Here is a 6,000-nt window from a genome sequence, read left to right on the forward strand (position 1 = left end):
CTTTAATCTGGGAATGAAGCTCTACAGGCTTTTGAAGTAAGATCCGGGGAGAATTTTAGTGATAGTGATCGGAACTTTTGCAAATTTTAATTCATTGTGGGAATGGTAAAAGACAGGTCTCGTAGAATTTCTTTGAAGCTGCGGCTAAATTTTTGTACAAGTGGAGAATAAATGTTGCAGATACTATGGATTTCATCAGTACCTTTGACACATTCCCACATGAGAAACTGATTAAAGGAAGTAAAATCTCATGCGATCCAGGGTAGCCTGACAGGGTGGGTCAAAAAATGGCTTCGCAATAGCTGTAGTATGTGGTGTCAGAAGACTGTTTGAGGGACTGGATCGGAGTATGCATGTGTGCTATCCCCTATTGTATGTGATATTCACAATTGATGCAGGAGGTGGTGACCACAAAAAAAAAGTTTCTTTAAGACATACAAAAAGAAATTGGCTGCAGGTTTCAGAGTGAGGAGGGATGTAATCCATGACAGGAGAAAAAACCGGGTTCGTCACAAGGGTAGATAATTGGCAGGTCGAATTTAATCTTGATAAATGTGTGATGATGCGCTTTGAAAGAAAGAACAGATCAAAACAGTAGTCAACGAATGGCAAGACACCAGAAAGCTCAGACAGACAAAGAATCCTGGGAAGCTCCTGTGCAGATCCCTTAACGTGGTAGGTCATGTTAACAGGGCAGGTTATTAGACATGCTGGATGCCGGATTTATTTAGGCCGAGCATAGATTACAAGAACACGGATTTCTTTTTAGATTTCTTGAGAATATGGTTAGGCCACAGCTGGAGTTCACTGTGCAGTTTAGGTCACTGCAGTGTACATAACATGTGACTACACTGAAGGGGAACAACGGAGATTCAGCAGGATTTTGACTGGCGTAGAGTATTTCACCTATGAAGGCAGGCTGGATAATCTTGAGTTGTTTGCTTTAGAACAGAGAAGATCAATGGTGTTCAGAGACAGGTGTCAAAGATTATAAGGAGCAGGGATAGAGTCAGTAAAAAAAAGTTAGCCTTATTCGGAGGATGAACAAGAGGACAGCATAACGTGAAAGGGAAACGGTTTAAAGGTATTTGTAGAAACAAGAAAACCATCTAGAGTGTGGTGGGTTTGGAATGCAAAGCCTGGGAGGGAAGTTCAAAGGGATACCGCCATAGCCTTTAAAAGATGCTTGAGTGTCCACTCGACGTGGTATAGTATTCAAGGCTATCAGACTCCAGCACGAATATTTGACTAGTGGAGGTAGCAGCGCGTATTTGATGGTCCATTCTCAATTGGCTGATGGCCCTCTCCTGTTCTGTATGATTCAACAAGCATCTCTCCATACACAGTTATATCTTCAGCTTGGTATTCCAAGAGCAACTTGAAGTGAAACAATAAAGACACTGTTAATTTGGAAAACATGCAAAGCATAACTGTTTTGATGATAAACAATAAAAGCAACATGCAAAAGATAAGACAAATGACCCCATATTCATAAGATAGGCTTCAGGTTTGCAGTCTTGTTTTTTTTTCCAGCCATGAATCAGGGTGGGCAGTTAAGTAACTGTCAGAACAAGGTTGCACAGATATTCGGTCATAACGATCACCGATACATAAGTCAGGACTGAATTGTTTGTATTCATCTTCAGCCAACAGTATCAAGTGAATGAAGCATCTCTGTCTCCTGACATCACAGCAATACATAGCCGGTCTTCAATGAATTCAACTCACTTCTTGTGACACGCAAGAAAATCTAAATATAATGAATACTGCAAAGGGGTCATAATCTGCAAATAATCAGGCATTTTACACTGGCGATTAATGTTGCAGAACTCGCAGAACCAGCCAGTCAAGAAGAGCTAAGATTTTCTAAACAGTTTGGAAAACTTCCCAAGCATGTCTTGTCCAAATGAAGTTAAACAAATCCATGATGGCCTATAACAGCCGGTTAGCACATTGTTGATAATCAACTAACAGTCCAGTTGTCCTCCCAATTCTACTTTCATTTTATCCCTGCCCACCCCGTCACCATTTTTTCTCATTGGAATTGCCCCCAGGGCCTCTGCTTACACACAGGCACTGGGGAAAAGTAAGCAAAAAAGGAACAATAATGTGTATATAACCAGGAGATCAGAATCTCCTCAGTTAAAGGGACATACTGAAGAAAAGGAAAACATAGTAGTTGATAAAGATGAAGGTGCTTTTCATTTCATTATAAGGACATGAATAGGGGAGTTTCTCAGAGAAAATTCCAACCCAAAAAGTTATCATTCCCTTGATCTTTCGTCATCAACACTTCAGACATGGTGATTCTTATTATTGCCTTTAGAGTATTCAACGCGGTTTGCAAATTATCACATATTTAAGAAGTTGTCATCCTTTGTAGCATTGCATAAACAATATGTAGGTTGGAGCTGAGCAGCAGACATTCGTTGCAGGGAAGGCCAGACAATTTCCATGTGCAGCAAGACGAAATATTAGCATTCATCCTTGACATTGTTAATTGCATCAGCACCTGTAATTTTTTCTACCATTAACATCCTGGGGCTACTATTGACTAGAAGATGAAGTGGACCAACCGCAAAAAAATACTCTGGGTGCAAGATTAATTAGAAGGTGGCAAACTTTGTGACTAATTGACTTTGTGATAATTTTTTTGTCTACTTTCATCAATTTGATTCATGATAATGCAATCAACTAAAATTAGATTAACTCAACAGTAGGAAATAAATGTTTTCATGACATAATAAATTCAAGAATGCACTGCAAGTCAATATTAAATATCAGTTTTATTTTCATATTATCTACTTCTAAGTGGAATATTAATTAACTAAAATGTAGCGGACATTTGTAACCTCAGGCTGTTGATTTGATTTGGTGGAATGTCTGATAGACCTTTTTGGAACAGCTCGTTTGTAAAGTTCACCATGGAAAAGTCAAGTCTCGATTTAGTAATGTGCCAAGATGCAGACTCGATTAGGGAGCTGCAGATGAAAGAACCACTGGAGACCATTGACTATAACATCATAAATTTCAACTAAAGTTAGAGAGGGAGAAAGCTGAATGTATTGTAATAGCGCTACATTTAAATAAAGGTAAAAAAAAACAAAACCAAGGGGAGAGACAGAGGTCAAGGCCAGAATAAATTTTTACGGGACTATAGCAATGATATGGAGCAGATTTGCGAGGAGCTTTAGGGGTAATTCGGGAGGCACAGTTGAAGTTCATTCCCAGGGAGGAGAGGATAAAACAAACATAACTGATTATTGAATTCAGGGACAGAATAATAGCAAACGAAAATGAGCTCATACAATATGGGAAGGATTAGTGGGAATCCACAGGATTGGGAACCCTCTAAAAATCCAGCTCAGGATAAATAGAAAAGAATCGTGAGGGGAAATGATTAAATGTGAAAGTTAGACGTCTCGTAATAAAAAAAAGAACAAGATGGCAAGAGATTTATTCATTCTTTCTATCTAAAACATAAGAGGAAGGCAGGAATGGACAATGGACTAACAGAAAATGAGACTGGAGAAGTAGTAGGAGTGTATAAAGAAATGGCAGAGGAATTTACTACGTACTTTGCATCAGTTTTCACAGTGAAGACACCACCAACGCACCAGAACATCAAGTGGATCAGGCAGCAGACGTGAGTCTAGAGGCCATCACTAAGGAGAAGGTGAACGTGAAAGGTCTGAAAGTAGACCAATCATCCAAACCAGATGAATTACATTCCATTGTTGCGAAGGATATAGCTATGAAGATTGTAGAGGCCTGGGTGGTGGTATTTCAGGAATCACTTGTGCCAGGGAGGCTCCCAGCGGACTGGGAAATGGCTGATGTAAAAACTCTGCATAGGAAGGGAGGGAAATAGAACACAGGAAACTTTCAGATGATTAGTCTAACTTCTATTGGTGGAATAATTTTCAAATCCATTATTTAGAATGTGATTGCTAATTACTTGGAAATACATAGAGAACTAAAATCAAGTCAGATTGGTTTCGTCAGAGAGTATCATGCCCTGACAATCTGTTAAAATTATTTGAGAAGGTACTGAGCAAGAGAGAGCAAGAGCCGGCAGTGGACATGCTTTATTTGGATTTGCAAAAAATCTTTAATGATGTGCAGCACAGGTCACTTCCAAATAAGATAAACGCTAATGGTGTTAGATTCAAGGTACTGGCTTAGATAGAGACTTGAATGACTGGCAGAAGGCAGAAGGAAGGGACAAAGTTGTATTTTTCATGATGGCAGCCGACAACTAGTCGAGTTCTGCAGTAGCAGCTACAGGGATTCCGATCCATTATTTAAAGCGTTAATTTTCTAGATGAAGGAACTGACGGCAGTGCTGATGAGTTTGCACACAACGAAGGCTAGAAGAAATGACAGTTCGTGCCGAGGAAATACAATGACTGCAGACGGACTTGGAAATACGAGGCAAATTGGCAAAGGTGGACTACAATGTGTAAAATTATGAAATTATGCACTTTGGTAGGACGATTAGAGGCACAGACTATTTTCTAAATTGGGAAAGTCTTCAGAAATCTGAAAGAGAAAAGAACTTTGGATTCCTTGTTCAGGGTTCTCTTAAGGTTAACATGCAGGCACAATGACAGAAACAAATTTATTTCAAGAGGGCTAGGAGACAAATCAGGTTTTGCAGCCGTGGATTATTAAGAGGCAATCTCCACTTTCAGTTGTTAAAAACTGATAATTTCATCTACTTCAACAGACGGCAAATGCAGGATTGGTTCATCCTCTCAGGGCCTGCGTTAATATACACAGAGGGACCATCACACGTAGAGCAGCATTGTTGTGGCAAATCGACCAGGAGTGACGGGAGAGTCAGTGTAAATAGTGGACAGTAAAGTCTGATTCATTAGCACCGACATAGAGCCTTGCATCAACCGCTCCGCACTCACTTCCTGCTTCTTGTCTCCCAAACATCATGACCTTTCATGTTAATTTCACTCTTATTCTCTGCTTCTGAAATTGTTCCCAACTAATTACATGCATCTGATTAGAAAATGGAAAGTTTGAACAAGGCTGTCTCAGATGTGGACGTCACTCACTATGATAGGATTTACTGCCCATCCCTAATTACAGCAAAGATGGAAGTGACGAGTTACTTTCTTGAATACTTGAACTCCTTATCGGGTAGGTACAGCCATGATGCCATTAGGAAGGGAATTCCAGGATTTAGATCCAATGACACTGAAGGAACAGGGACAGATTTCCAACTCAGAGTGATAAGAAGATTGGAGGGGAATTTACAGTGGTAATATTCCCATGCACCGCCTGTCGTTGTCCTTCCACATGGAGGCTCCATCTCACTGGTCTGCTGTGGGCAGATTCAGGGTGTAGAGTATAAAACATTGAACTAGTGTGTCTGCACTGCTCTCCATGCTGGACAGATACCTAGTCTGAGTTTATAGATTAATAATTAATTGTGTTTTGCATAGCTTTACATACTGGACAGATGTCTAGACCAGGCTTACAGATCAATGACTGGTGATGTCTGCACAGTATTCCACTCTGGACAGAGTGCCAGGTTGTATTGAGCAGTACACTATCCTATTCTGCACTGTGCTCCACGTTGAGCAGGTATCTCATCCGGGTTTGTTTTCCTGGGCTGGCTCTGTGAGGTGGACTGAGGATGCAAGATAACTAACCATTTCAGATGTTCCAGCAATGCCTTTACTTTATGTTCTTCTTCTTAAAACAGGTCCCTTCAAATTCTGACTCCTCCAGATCGTCCCATTCCTCTGTCCCTCATCTTTCTACAGTTAGTTGTCCATGAAGTAATTGTTCAGTTTTACTGTGAATTACTGTCCTCTGTCTTTCCCTCAACTTTGGTTTTGCTCACCAGTTAAGAAGCTGAAAAACGATTCACTCTCTTTCACTTCTGTGTGCCCTGCATAGTGCTGCACTTCGAACAGGGGGGTTTCAGCAGCTTGGAGCCACCTCTTTGAAACTTGTTCTGTGCCTATCTCATGAACAGCT

The sequence above is a fragment of the Stegostoma tigrinum genome, chromosome 11, assembly GCF_030684315.1.
Source record: "Stegostoma tigrinum isolate sSteTig4 chromosome 11, sSteTig4.hap1, whole genome shotgun sequence".
In the NCBI taxonomy this organism is placed as follows: Eukaryota; Metazoa; Chordata; class Chondrichthyes; order Orectolobiformes; family Stegostomatidae; genus Stegostoma; species Stegostoma tigrinum.